This window comes from Bemisia tabaci, chromosome 9 (assembly GCF_918797505.1).
Source record: "Bemisia tabaci chromosome 9, PGI_BMITA_v3".
Taxonomy (NCBI): domain Eukaryota; kingdom Metazoa; phylum Arthropoda; class Insecta; order Hemiptera; family Aleyrodidae; genus Bemisia; species Bemisia tabaci.
Window position 1 is genome coordinate 26,169,012 of NC_092801.1, and position 15,365 is coordinate 26,184,376.

Below are 15,365 nucleotides of genomic sequence, written 5' to 3' on the forward strand. Positions count from 1 at the left end.
AAAAAAAATTTAATCATTTTATAAATATTATTGGTTCTATCCAGTAGGTTATGACAATTTTGAACACAATCCCCGATATATTTTTTGTGAATCGTTAAAAATGTGGCTCCTTAAAATCACACGAACCGACAACACGGCTTCAGGAGGCGCAAATGCCGCCCAACCTACGGCTGCGCGCGCACTCAATGGTCCTTTGAGAGGCTGAGCCCCCTCGCGCCCAGCGCGCTGCGCCGGCCGCACGGCTAGTCGCGACGCGCTCACCGGGCACTCCGCTCTCAACTTCCGCTCCTCCGCGCGCCATTTCCGCTTTCCCGGCCCGTTTCCGGTCCACGTGACTCACACCGGCGTGTTTTCCCTTTTTTGTGCGGTCCCCCAGCCCTACACCGATTTTCGAGTTATTTTCGCAACACCGAATTTCTGAATTTTCCGGATAGAAATCTATTTGTTTTTCACAAATTTTTCCACCTCTGACTGTTTTTGGCCCCAGACCGCGTGTTTTCAAGTTGGATATTTTTCATTTCTCCAGAATTTTGGCAATTTTTGATTAATTAATTATTAATATAATTTTTTGGATAGTTTCTGCATTTTCTGGATAAAAATCTACGTATTTTTCACAATTTTTCCCCCTCTGACTGTTTTTAGCCCCGGTCCATGTGTTTTTAAAGTTGAATGTTTTCCATTTCTGCAGAATTTGGATACTTATTAATCAATTAATTATTGATTTAGTTTTTTGCATAGTTTCTGCATTTTTTGGATAGGAATCTACTTATTTTCCATAATTTTTTCTTTGTTCCGACTGTTCTTGGCCCCAGACCGCGCGTTTTTTTAAATTGGATATTTTTGTAAAATTATTGTGAATATTCGGTCTCGCCGGAAATTTTTAGTTTATGTGTGTTGAGAATGTTTTTAATGCCTATTTTGAATAATTAAGTTGTGATCTATACGACGGATAATTCGGATTTGGTGATTCAAGTTGAAATTCGTTGTGCATAAACTACCGGTTATTTTTTCAGTGTTCAGTAAGGATTGTTGGTATTCGATTTGATCGCTCTAAAGGATAACTAATAATTGTGGTAAGTAAACAGTTTTAAGCTGGCTTTCCTCTCCTGAAGATGATTGAATATTTCATCGCTGTTTTTGTTTTATTGATTCAATGAATCCTATTTCTTTGCCAATTTTATGTTTTTGTGATATTTATAATTCAGTGTGCTTGGTCGTCATGCCCTGGTCGTTCGTAGAAGAAGGAGAGGAAGAAGACAAAGTTTTGTACTTACGGGAAAAGGGCCAGGTGTCCAATGTTTTGGATTCCTTTGCTATTTTCGTATGATAATAGTGACTTTTTGATTTCCCAAATATGTTGAATTTACCAATGGCGAATAGGAATTTGGTTTAGTAACCCTTGTTTTCAGTAATTTAGTTGTGATCTTCCGACGGATTTTTTCAAGCCCATGTTCCTCTTTTAAGCAAAACTAAATCACATTTCTAGCGATTTTGACTAAACAATTGTGTGCGTCTTTGAGTAGTAGTTTAGTGGAATAGTAACTTGTAACTACTTATCTGGTAACTAAGTAGGTAACTAACTCTCTCGCGAGAGTTACAGCATAGGTTGAACATTTTTGTGAACAAACGATTGTATTTTATGTGTTTCAGGATTCTTGATATTGAATTAGATTGCTATTTAGGGTCACTGATCATGGTAAATTGAATAATTTGTATACCGTCTAAAAGAATAAGGTGTAAGAGATTTAGGTATCAACAATTTTCATGTGACTTTTTGGGGAAAGATATAAGTCGGCTTTTTCACTTTTTTAGCGCCGTCAAAAGCCAAGAATACACACTTTGAACCTAGTTTATATTACCTAGTGAATTATATACTCAATACTTTAGTTTTACGAGTAATCTGATGTGCAACTTCTTAAAACTTCTCTTGCTGTCCAGGGAAAATGTAAATCATATAGATGTTTTTCGTTTTTTCTAACTTTGATTTCCGTAAAAAATCGTGAAAACTTGTAATTTTTTTTACCAGGTTTTAATGCATGTTCGCAAACCAATAAAAAAACTACCTTATTCTCCCTGGTTTTGTACAGTTTTTGCACTAGATTTTATGAGCCAGATATCGGGTTTTTCTACTTACACATTTTTTTTTTTTTTTTTTTTGAGTTTTATGTGGAAAAAAATGAAAAATGCATAGGAAGACGTACATTAATTTTTTTCGTGTATCGCTGGTTTCTGTCATAATAGTTTTTCATACATTTTTTCATCAGCTTTAGTTTGCTGTAAATCGCCCGTAATTTTGCAACAGCAAAAATAGATTGCTTGGCGCGCGAGTTTGCTTTGTGAAGTTTTTAGAAATACTGTGTCGATCATATATCTCGTTGAGTGAGTCCTGAAGTGTTTCACGTAAAAAATAGAAATGTCATGGCTCGATATCTCTTCATTGTGGTAGCGCTTTAAATATTCAACAGTTGGTTAGTCAATTAATTACGACGATTAGCAACTGAGCTATTTACGTCGAGGACCAGGAATTTGCCTTGGATTTTAAAATTCACTATTTTAAAGAGCTTTAAAATTTCGGTAGTTACTTTGGATCATCAGAGCTTGAAGGATGGGTGTTTGGAGGGGAGTAGGTAATTTTGAATTTTGATGCGTGCAACATAGGCTTTTCAGCAACATAGAAAATATGGTCGATTTTGAGGGGAGAATGTTGACATGGAGAGCATAAGGGAACTGGAGATTTTAAAGTTAGAAAATGAGAGAAAAGTATGGCCGGTTTGTAATCTTGTGGTTTGGATTTCACTAAAAAGTCAAAACTTGACAGCCAAAAATCCAGAAAAAAATATATACATAGAATTTCCGTAAAATAGAATACACTGGGGAAAAAAAACATATTCGATCTAGAGTCCAGACTCTTAAAAACATTGACAAGAAAAATACTCTTGATTCAATCGGATTTTTGCTTGAATCAAAACGAAATCCGCTTGAATTAAGAGGCTTGGTTCTTGATTTAAGCTAGATTCTGATTGAATCAAGAGTGCTTTTTCTTGTCGATGTTTTTAAGAGTCTGGACTCTGGATCCAATGTGTGTTTTTTCCAGTGAATACTTCAAATTATACTTTTCCGTTTTATTCATTCGTAAAAAGCCCCTTGTGGCAAAAATGCGTCAATTCCCGATAATGTATAGAAGATGTGAAATTCCATGCAAGCCGCTCTCTGTTAATAGCCGTAGTTTTACGCACGCGTCCGCAGTCAAAATGACGCAACTTGCACGCGCGTGGTATAATATCGCGCTAAGAAAAAACCACTCAACTCCATTGAGAAACCCCGCCGACATACGAGGTTTTTGCTCCGTATTAGCACCCACGATTCCCTCCGAAACCATGGCTGAGACGGTCATCCTGTCAGGACATTGCACACCGATGTGTCCTTGGACAACGCACCGTTCTTTCAAAGAGCGAGACACGTGATTTGAAAAACAGAAAAAACCAACAACAAAACCCATCAATCAATTTAAGCGCACTGAATACCTACTTGGTTCAGTCTGCGGTCTATTCTGCCGTGCTAAGGAAGAACGCCGTATGAACATTCGGGAGTTGCCAAGTTTCCCTGGAAAAAACCTGTATTTTTGACAAAATTCATGTATATTTTTCCTTGAAATTTTCAGATATTTTATATACAATTGTTTACAAAATTGTCTGAAAATTTGAGGAAATAATGTTGACAATTTTCCCAGTAATTGCAGTTTCAAACGGAGGAAACTTGGCAACGTCTGAAGGCTCGGGCGGCGTTTTTCCTTAGCACGGCAGTATTATATTATGCGTCCGGATCAACATTGCCATGCAGACCCCGAGACAACTATTTCACTACCAGTATGTGAAAAGCGACAGTTGTGAATTTAATTTCATGGAAGATGACCACTCTTCATAGCGTTGGATACCTCAATGGCCTCAAAAACACCAAAATATTAAGTTAAATAGAAGAGGGTTTCAGGAGTTTTTGGGTCTTTAGGTTATAAATTTGTTTTTTTGGGGCCATTCCTTTCATTTCACTCAAGAATTAAATCACCGTTTGAGGGGCTTGGAGGACAAGGTGCATAAGTAATTTTTTAAAAAGAAATCAGATATTCATGAACTCAACTAAAACTAGTTTGAAAGTATATTCTGTGAAAAATTCACGACTGAAATCCGACTTAAAGGCATCGAGAAGTGAGTTTAAACTTTCTCTTCGCCATGAGGCTCCGTGTAATTTTGAAACTTCAAACACGTATTTCTCGAAATAGCAAAAACTGCACTTATGCGCCTTGTCCTCAAAGCCCCTCATTTCTCAACATTACACTCGACGCAATTTTGCTCTAAAATAGCACCTTTATCAGCCGAAATACATGTTGGTTACCCTTAAAGATCCAAGGCATCTTGACATCTCCTAAAATGTCCATGGATATTTGCTGGCATTTTTCTCGGTTTTTGAAAATTATATCAACATTTTTCGAAAATATTTTTCACTCTGATAGTTTCCCGAAAACAGTACCTTTACCAGCCAAAGTTCAAGTTAATACTCCGAAACCTCCTGAAATCCTCCTTAAACTTCACTGGAGAAAAAACACATTGAATCTAAAGTCCAGACTCTTGAAAATATTGACAAGAAAAAGGACTCTTGATTCGATTAGATTTCAGCTTAAATCAAAAGGAAATCCGCTCAAATTAAGAGGCTTGGTTCTTGATTTAAGCTTAAATCTGATTGAGTCAAGAGTATTTTTTCTTGTCGATGTTTTTAAGAGTCTGGACTCTAGATCCAATGTGTTTTTTCTTCCAGTGTTGTTATTTTGATAATTTTAAGGCTATAGACGAATGTCAACGCTAAAAATTGAAATTCATCAAAATTGATTGCCAGATCATATATGGGAGGGACTAATCTATACATTACCGCGGTGGATGACCTCGCTCAGTGGTTTGCCATGCCAGTAATTTCAGGAATTAAATTTTCCTCCTTTGATGTGGGAGAGGTTACCTACAGACCCCGGAAACGGTGCTGGAATGTGAACATTGTAACTTTGAATTCACGCAGATGTGTAGAGGTCTCGTTGACGAGATGCGTGTATCTGTAACGTTCGTGTCGAGTCGTGCGTTAGTGCGAGTAATGTGCGTGTAACGCGACGCATGCGGTCGCGTTACGGACTCGTCTGATCCCCCGAAACCTCGCTTTAAACTCAAACTGTTCATCATTTACGTCGAAACTGTGACGTCGTCGTGGAGGAGAGCATCAATATAATTCCTGCTAAAAATGATAAGTAAGCTATTCAAAATTCGCCGACTCACATGAATAGAATTTCCTACTCATATGAGTAGAAATCCTACTCATATCACTAGAATATTCTACTTATAAGAATAGAAAAATTCAACTCATATGAATCCAATTTTTTTCATTTTTCAAAAGTGGTGTTTTTGACCAGGAGACACCGATATAGTATGTGAACAATAAGAACATTTTGTTCTTATAATTTTTTTGATGCGGTGACTAGTTTCTGAGATATCGGAAACAGGTAGATGATTTCACGCTGAGCTCATGTGAGTTGAAATCTCTGGTCATATGAGTCGGCGAAAAGTGAATAGAGAAATTCTGCTCATATGAATTAAATTCTATACACATAAGTTGAAATTCTATTCATATGACTTTGATTTTCTGCTCATTTGTACTCACCATTTTTAGCAGGGCAGGCAATAAAAATTTTTGGTGTTCCATGGGCCTAAAAGCAAGGTCAGTGGAAATACTTTATGATACAAACCCCCCTCCCCTCGCACCAGTAAATTTTATTCGCAATGTAATCTGGAAATTTAAAGGTAAAACACTTATACCCTTACTTATGAATACATTTTTATTGGAGTAAATTTGACAACGTCCGAATGTTCATACGTCGTTCTCCCTATCACGGATACGGATTACTCTAGAGAAAAGCTCTAGCTGGGCTGGTTCTCTATCGTGTTATGGAAAAACGTCGTGTGCGCCTTTATTCAGATGTCGCCGAATTTCCTTTGACAAATCACGAATTTTCAGGAAATTTATATATATTTCCCACTTGATTTTTCGAAGAATTTTGTTCGGAATGTAATCTTAGACATTTGAAAATTTTAAGGAAAAAAGTTTCGACGTCCAAAATCAAAAGTTTTCACCATTGTTGAGACTCGGAGAGTCGTCTACAAGTGGCGTGGCGTGCTTTGCGATAAATCGATTGATCGGCCATTTAAACCAATGGAAAACTATCGATAAACAGGGTCTTCGCAGCGAACACCTTAATACTCGATTATTAACCACAGCTTCAAATGAGGAAATATCGATACATCGCAAAGCACGCCACGCCACTGTCGTCTACATTTATCTCTTTAGCTGCCCATGTCTCACGAAAATCGCAGAGTAAATCGCAGGCGCCGGAAAATGCCACCGCGGTCATAAATATCAAGTTTTTTTGCATCCGTCTAGTTTAATCTTATACAAATGAAACCATTGCGTGGTTAGGGTCACTCAGATCTCTGCACCAGAATCCTCGAATTTGGCGAAATAGTGTTTCAAAGTGAGATCTCATTTTTAACACTATTCTTCACCAAAATAGGCAATGAGGGAAATCTTTTCACTTTCCGAAACTTTTGCCATAAGTAGGCGTTGGATAACGAAAGCGGCTTGCGGTTTTCACGGGTCTGTGCTTTCATCGACTCAGACAAAATGTGCTTTAGAATGTCCGAGATCAGTGAGTGTGGCAGGCACGCGATCCTTTTCCGACGATTAAAGTCGAAGTTTTACCGTTTTAATTTGCCGGGTAATTTGCCGGTAACCTAAAAAACCAGAAAAAAAATATTAAAAAATATGCGATCTTCTTTCACCTGTCCTCTTGCTTCATGATTAGTTCGATGTTTAATAATAACGTATTAAATGCGTCAATGCGTTATAGGTATATTATAAATTTGTGTAATGCAATTAATAATTTTTGATTGAAAAAGTGTTCATGCACTGAAAAATAAGTTCAGTAATATGAACCGAACGTTCAGTGTTCTATACACTGAAAAAAAAAAAGTAGCTTGGGTCAAGCATGATAATTCTTGAATTTGCCGCCAAGAATTTTCTTTATCTTGCTTGAAGCTGACTTTTTCTCGATTCAAGAAGCAAAAAAGTACCTTATATTAACCAACAAAATTCTTGATTTAAGAAGAAATACTTCTTGGCGGCAAATTTAAGATTCTTTTTTTTCCAGTGTATCATCCCACCTATTCGATTTGTTAAACCGAACTTTCGGTTCATTTAACCATGCATGCGGTTCATATGCTAAACTTTGTTCGTTAGTCAGTTCACTTTACCGTTGAAGTTCGGTCACACGAACCGGAAGTTCGGTTTGTCGAACCATAAATTTGGTTTGACAAACCGATGTAGTTGGGATGATGGAACACCGCGAACTTTGGTTCATACAACCGAACTTTTCCTGTCAGTGTGGGAACGTCTCGCGATTGGAGAAATAAAGCTTTTATAAAAGGCCTAAATTGCATATTATTTCTCGTCACATTCACTTTTTCGAAGGAATTTAACATTTTGGCCGTGAGATGACGATATAACCTTTTTCTTTTCGGACAGAAAAATGAAGATTTTCAGGTTCCGCTGCTGAATCTCTCGTGAGAAATCTTTCGGAATTGAATTAATACCTTGGGAATTATGTACCATGAGAGGACTTTACTAATTAGAGTACAGGGCAATAAGGGGTAGCCCGCATCAAGAATCTCGTTTTTTTTTCGCTCACCTCTCTTTTATTTGAGGGGTAAAATCTGTTGCGCAAAAAGTCGGAGCGAGCCGTATTCAAATGCGCGTTGCCCCTGAAAACGCCCCTAACCCTTTTGGACTTCTCGCCAAGTGTCTTTGTATTCTTGAATAAAGCCCTCTTCAGAGGTCTTAACATATTTGTCGGTAGCTTTTGCTGGCTCATGTTTCATCCAATTTCCTTCTTCTTCTTTTTTCTCTTTCATTATTCAACGATGGCCGTTTGCGGGGGAAAAGACTTGGCCGTGCTAAAAATTAAAAATTGAGATGTTTAAACTCTGGTGTGAAAGACGAGTTTTATTCATGACCTCAAGTAAAACTAGTTTGAACGTATATTCTGTGAACAATTCACAAAATCCAATTTTAAAGTATCAAAAAGTGAGTTTAAACTTCCTTTTCACCATAAGGCTCCATGTAATTTTGAAACTTTAAACACGTATTTCTTGAAATAGCAACAGTTGTACTAATGCACTTTGTCCTCCAAGCCCCTCAATTGTTCCTCAGAAAATATGACATTTCTGAAAAACTTGTAAATTTCTTTCTTTGACCTTTACGGAGCATTTTACGTGCAGTCTTGTCCAATGTTTCTCAAAGTGTACGTTTTATGGGATGAATGTTAGAAACATTCGAATGCTCTTATGCCACTTTTTGCGGCCCCTCGTGAACGGCAGCAAAATTCCAAACGCGATAATAATCTGTCATACCTGACGGCGAAATTAATATCACCCATAATCCATCTCAGTCGCGTAACAAACAAGAGGCAGTCGCCTCTAAAAAAGAGAGAGAAGGAGGGGGCGGGACGACAGAGAGAAAAGACGGGCACGTGTTGCGTACAATAGTACGAATCGGTGGTTTTCAAAGTACTTACACGCTCACGTAAACGATGGTGAAATGTTCATTTTCCACCAAGCAACATAAAATAGTTAAACCCTGTCGATATCATTACATCGGGTTTTTATTCAGTGGACATATTCACCCACTGAAAAAAATTTCTCGGCGTTTTTACGAAGGTCCGTTGGTGCCCTTACCATCTCACTTTATTTACCAGTTATTGGTGATTTTACCAAGACAGACTGCTAAGCTTACCTAAAAACCGGTATTTTTACTGTTTTTTCAGGTAAGAATACCACTTTTATTGGTAATTAATTCCCTGTAACTTATGCCATTTTATCTCGGTAATTCTACCACAGTCGATAAAAAATATTGGCGTTTTTACCAAGGTCCAATAAACTTACCGAGAAAGTTCAATAATTTTACCGAGATTTCTCGGTAAAATTACCAATTCCATAAATGGTAATTTTACCAAGAAAAAACTGGGATCAAATAGAACCCTGAATTCTTGGTAATTTTACCTTTTTCTAGGTAAATACACAGAAATTTTTTTTCAGTGCAAAGCAATTTTTGCGCGGTTCTCTTAAAGTGTGGAAAAGGACTTCGTACCCATTTCATCGTTCCCGGATGAAGGAACGTAACTCCATTTAAAGGTTGCAAAATTGACTTACAAAGTTCAATATTTTGCTGGAATTTACCCGTGCACTTTTTGTCCAAAATTTTTTCAATTCTTGCTCGAGATCAGTAGAAAATTCAGTGAAATTTTTAGCCAGAAATTTGCAAGCTTCTCTTGGTAAAAAAAATTTGCGAGGGCAATTTTGGTAAAATTGAAATGCAGTTACGTTCTTTCAACAACGATACAACGATTTGATCCTCAGTGCTTCAAATTTAACTTTTACGGTGATAGCCCCGCATTCACCTGAATATTCACCTGTTATCCGGAAAACTACCGCAACCTTTAAACATAGGATAAAATACGTTCCATTAAAATCAATAAACCTATTATTTCCAGGCGCCGGGTCAAAGTCGAATCGGCAATAAATTACAATCTTTTTAAGGGGCGTTTGATACCTGAATACTTTAACAGTGGACTGTGTTCCAACAATAGAAATTATAAGCTAACTTGCCTCTGCGTAAACAAAGTTGCCATAGATACGGCCTATTTAATATTAGGTTTCAAAATAAGTGGCCGAGTGTCTCTTATACCGCGATGGGGTAAAACTCTCCAGGGGTTTAGTTTGCAGTGACGCACAATAGATCGAGTCAATAGCAGAAGTCGGACAAAATTTGGAAACTTTAAACGCTTATAACTGCGTTTATACAAGACTTTGAAGTTCTAAAAGCGGTTCAATTGTTTTTCTCGTGAAATTTTCTTCAATTAACACCCCTTTCAGTTTAAAATGTGACGAAATAGAAATAAAAAATTGCAGTTTTACTCAAAAATGTCATGTCCGACGTCTCTAATTGACTCGATCCACTGTGTGACGAGGCGTGAATGCTCGATTATCGATATTTTCCCATTTGAAGCTATGGTGAGGAATCGATTATTAAGGTGTTCGTTGTTGACACCCTGTTAATCGATTATTTTCCGTAGGTTTAAATGGCAGATTAATCGGTGTATCACAAAGCACGCCACGCCACTGTTAATCTGGCGCGTACAATAGCGCATGTCGATGGTGAAAGTACCACACCACTTAACTCGAAAATCCCGAGTTTTCAGGAGAGCAAAAAACGGGTTTCATTCCGTATTTTTTATGGTGAAAAGGTAATATTTCGTGGAGATAGAAATGATGAGATGATTTTCACCACGCCTTGAGCATTTTTGAAAATAGTCCTAACAGTTAGGAAATACAGAGGAAAAACAGAGTTACGTGTTTTGCGAATTAGGAACCAACACTATTACCTCGAGATGTGTGAATTTTGGAATAAGGTTTTGAGCCTGTTAAATAAAGATTTTGATTAATTTAAGGCTCATTGTTAGTGAAGACTGAATAGTGATATTGAACAGTGTGCTTAAATTAATCCACTGGAAGCTTTTGTTGATCCTACAGCAGCTGGACCAGTCATCGTATTTTTATTAATTACAATACTTTTAAACGTCATGAAAGATTAGGTAAACCGCACTGTAAAAAGTATAGGTAATACGTTACCTCCTTAAAAGATTACCCTAATATTTCTAATGCAAAAGGTAAATTTCCTAATCCCGGTGGACGAGTCGCCTTCTAATACAAGCGTATGCAACATCAATGACATCTCTTGCCCGCATTATTTGTTACTTGCTGGCATCTGACAAGCACCTACAACATGTCACCTCTAACTTCTTTAAGTGGACCAATGGCCTGTGGCTGCCGCGCTCATCTCGTCTGTAGCTTTTAATTTCATCAATTCGCAAATCCACGTAGTTTGCGACAGGCCCATTGATACTCTGAAAATCCTTCTTTTAAATGAAGGATTAAAATTTAATGGGTTAATATAGGAATCTTTTCGTTGGTTAAGTTGGTTCGTTGGTAACTGCTGGTGGGATATTCTTCAGGATTTGTCAGAATAACTTTTTCCATTGGAAAATTTAATTCATACTTTTTGACCGAGCTTGCATTTCTAAAATATGTTCTTCCGAGCAATAACACCCGGTTCTCGTGAGCGTTACAAAATATACAAAGTAGTAAAACGAAACCTGGCAACCAGTTTCAGTGCAAGTGCAAGACGTAAGACATTTTCTCGCATAAAAAATAAATATAAAAATAAAATTCTACCATCACTTATGTATGCTTCAAGCCTTCTTTTATCATACGGCGCTATAAAACACATCATTTTGAGCGTTGTGTGTTTGAACACATAGTTTGGAGGGAAGCGCCTCCCTGGTAAAAATTGGCAGTAGAATGTGTGTTCCAAAATATTATAGACCTAAAGCCGGCTGTAAGATTTCCAATAGCTTCTGTAGCCGGCTGTACAATTTCTTATAGCCTTTTATAGCCGATGTCGACTAAGCAACAGCCAGACGATAAAGTTTATGCTAAACGTTACTAATTACGGATAACCGCTCTCTTTTTATGCCGTAGTATCTTGATTTATTTTGCGAGGAAAGCTCCGTACTTTTGAAGGATGCCTGTCATTCTAATATGTTGGAGCGCCTTCAATTTCGTATGATACTGTGCAATACCTCTGGTGTGAAATAGTTGCTTCAGACGCCGTGGCACGCTGCGGCGCGGCGGGCGGGCAGAGAGCGCGAAACGCGCATTGGCGCCTACAAACCTAACAGGGATACTTCACGCATTGCGCAATGCGTGAAGTATCCCTGTTAGGTTTGTAGGCGCCAGTGCGTCGCCGCTCCGCTTTGTGTTAGGCTCTAATATTTAATCTGGCGGAGTCAGCGTGATTCAACTCATGATTTTGAAATGTTTGCACACCCTGTATGGATTATTCTCGTTTTAATTGATGAACAAAAAATATATATTGAAGGAAAATATAACGTGTGTTTTGTAAATATTAAGGTGGTTCCGTATCAAACTTAATGATTTCCAAAGCACATCAATTTCTACACAATTTCTTATAGCCTTTTGTAATCGATGGCGAAAAAGCAACAGCCAGGCGATAAAGTGTAAAGCCCGGCTATGGAACTGAAGCCCGGCTGCTTAATTTTTTATCGCTTTGTATAGCCCGGAGCCCGGCCGTATGATTTTCTCCGCATTCTACAGCCAGCTATATGATTTTCTGTAGCCTTCTTCAGCCGGCTATAAGAATTCCTATGGTATTTTGAAACGCAGCTCTTATCGTCAATTTTTACCAGGGAACTTTTTCCATTGGAAAATTTAATTCATACTTTTCGATCGAGCTTGCATTTCTAAAATATTTTTTTCCGAGCAACAAGACCCCGATTCTCAGGAGCGTTACAAATATACAAAGTAGTGAAACGAAACCTGGCAACCAGTTTCAGTGCAAGTCCAAGACGTAAGACATTTTCTCGCATAAAAAATAAATATAAAAATAAAAGTCTACCATCACTTATGCATGCTTCAAGCCTTCTTTATCATACGGCGCTATAAAACACATCATTTTGAGCGTTGTGTGTTTGAACACATAGTTTGGAGGGAAGCATCTGTTATGACGTCATTCTATAGTTCTCTTCGCGCTGAGTTTATCACACACTTTTACCCGATAAGATCCTCAGATCAAAAAATACATTTTCGTCTTGCATTTTAACGAAAAATGAGGTAATAATTTACTCCAAGCGTATTTGATATATTTGACGATAGAGAGTTCAATCAAATTAAGTAAGGGTTAGAAAACTATGAGTCATAGTTTTTCTATCTAAACTCTGTACTTACCGAAAATTAGTTTCGAACGCGATTGAACACAGCACTCACAGCGAACTTTCAAGCAAAATGTCACCGGGATACTTCTTTTGATGAACACTGCCGTCTTAAGGAGGAACGCCGTATAATCATTCGAGAGTTGCCGAATTTCTCGTGATGAACATGTATTTTTGACAACGTCCATGTGTATTTTTCCTTGACATTTTCAGATATTCACGATTAAGTTGCGTGCAAAATGGTCTGAGAATATTGGAAATTAATATTCAAAATTGTCCCTGTAAATTAGGTTTTAATCGGAGGAAACTTAGCATTGTCTGAGAGTTCATACAACGTTCATCCTTAGCACGGCAGAACAGCAGTGACAACGATACCATTATTTTGATACCACTTTTACGACACTCGGGAACGCATGTAGGATACTTTGTCAATTGAAGGCGAAATATATACATCGAATTCATAAGGAGACACGAGACAAGACTTAGAGCATGACTGGAGAGATTTTTGAGCATCGGAAATTGATCTGAACGTTGCTGCCCTTGAGAGAGGAGCATATTATGCGTAATTTATCTCGGCATTTAATCTACATCAGACAACATCATTAACTCGAGTTTGGCATTTTGTCCCTGACGGTGGGACACTCCCCCACTCTCCCTGTTATAAATTTCAAATTAACCCACTGACCCCTCCTGTCTCGCCTCTTAGATGTCTTGATTTTGATGAGCCACGACTAATCTGGACTAATCTCATCACACACCATCAGCGTTTAACCATTCTCTCGTGACATCATCAGCTGCTTTGACAAGCACAGTTCAAGCAAAGTTTAATTGCGACTTTTTAGTCCTAAATTTCAAAAGCACTTTCGCTTGGTAAGCATTTAATTCTGACTTATATTCTAACTCTTCTTTTTGAGAAAGTACTGCACTGGAGGTGCGGCAATACCAGCAAATTGATACTGCGCGGTTTCATTCGTTCACTTGAATGCTAAACTGCTTTGACGCCTATTCAGACTGCAAGATGTCCTACTTGATACGATACCGATTACTTACAATGTATTCAAATAAAGGGAAAAATTGTCGTCAACTCTCAGAAGTAGTCACAGTTATGCGAGCAGGACGGGCAACAAAATAAAGATCAAAGAATCGATCGAAGCTAATATAAAATTTTGCGTGAAATAAAATTTAAAATTCGGAAGAATTTCAATCTCTTATCTGAATTCTCGTGGGTAAATGGGCGAGTAGCCACTGAGGGAGATAATTTTGATACCTAGAGTCCACGTCAGATAAATTCACTCAATTTTTAGTGTCGCCGAAGATCACCTGTCTTCAGTTTCGCATTGACACAGCGAATACAAGAATCAAGATGTCAGATCGTCTGTCGCACTCTATAAGTGCGTGAAATTATTTGGTATTGACTCTACAAGAGGATATGCTTAATTAGTAAGGCACTGAAAAATTTATACGCGAATTTATACATAGATAAAAAAGTAAGATAATTTTCCGGAGGTTTGCAACACTGTTTAGTCGCGTCGATTGGCATTTTGCATTCCGCAAAAATGCGGTTACTCCATCGCTCCTCCTTTGTGTACTACGCAGTCGCGTCACTTGCGAAAGCGGGAAAACTGCAGGTTTTATCACCGTGAAGCGCCACCATAGCAGTGTTGCCACTGAAATAAAATAAAATTTAAAAATTCAATAATGGAGACATTTCTGTAAACGTCCGGAGATTAGTTGTAATTTGAGAAAGTTCCTCGGCAAAAATAAGGAACATGATCTATTTAGTTTTAAAAACTTTTTCACTTGGAAGAATACAATTTTTTATAATTTATCATTTATTTTTATAATTTTTTTATGAGTATGTGCCAAGGATGCCAAGGATGCCAGATGATCGGTTGCCTAGGCAGGTTCTAGCTTGGATTTTTCATGGCAGAAAACGTAGAGGACGCCTTACCAAATTGTGGATTGATAAAATAAGGCAGGAAATGAGGAGTTGTGATTGGCTGGAAGAGCTATGGCAGAATCGCAATCAGTGGCGGTTGGGGGTCGCAGAGCGCACAGAAGCGCTGTGAGCATGACATGTTAGTTAGAATACACATTTTTGCGGAGAAATGGTTTATAGGGTCGAGTACATCTTTTGTTTTAGTTTTCCGATTTTTATATTTTAATTTTCTTTTTGAGAAGATAGGCAAGAATTTCGTTAGTTTAAAAAGTGCCAAACTTGAATACTTAAGAGCTTTCATTTTTCACCATTAAAGGAGGCGAAAGTTTAATTTTTTGGCTGCGAGGTATTATAAGAGCATAATAGCATGCACCAAAAATGTTTTCCATTCGCCAAAAAATTTCAACCGAATTTAAGATTTCTTTCTGTTTTCTAAATCCCCCCCCCCCATTCACTCTCTCTTTTCAAAAAAGGACAATTTTCAAAACCAACGGT

At 37.8% G+C, this 15,365-nt stretch overlaps 1 protein-coding gene across 4 annotated transcripts in view; it reads left to right on the plus strand.

The window, feature by feature from the left end:
• The window catches only part of LOC109037722 (Y+L amino acid transporter 2), a 168,981-nt gene that overhangs the window by 22,371 nt on the left and 131,245 nt on the right, over nt 1-15,365 (plus strand). Inside the window, exons 1-2 of one of the 4 annotated variants that reach the window (XM_072303934.1) lie at nt 214-502; nt 885-1,073. The exons of 1 other annotated variant lie outside the window; for it this stretch is intronic. The gene's annotated coding sequence lies outside the window, so the exon portion shown is untranslated. Of the gene's footprint in view, nt 1-213; nt 1,074-15,365 lie in introns of those variants that run through there. 2 more of the 4 variants (XM_072303932.1, XM_072303935.1) reach the window with 2 other exon arrangements.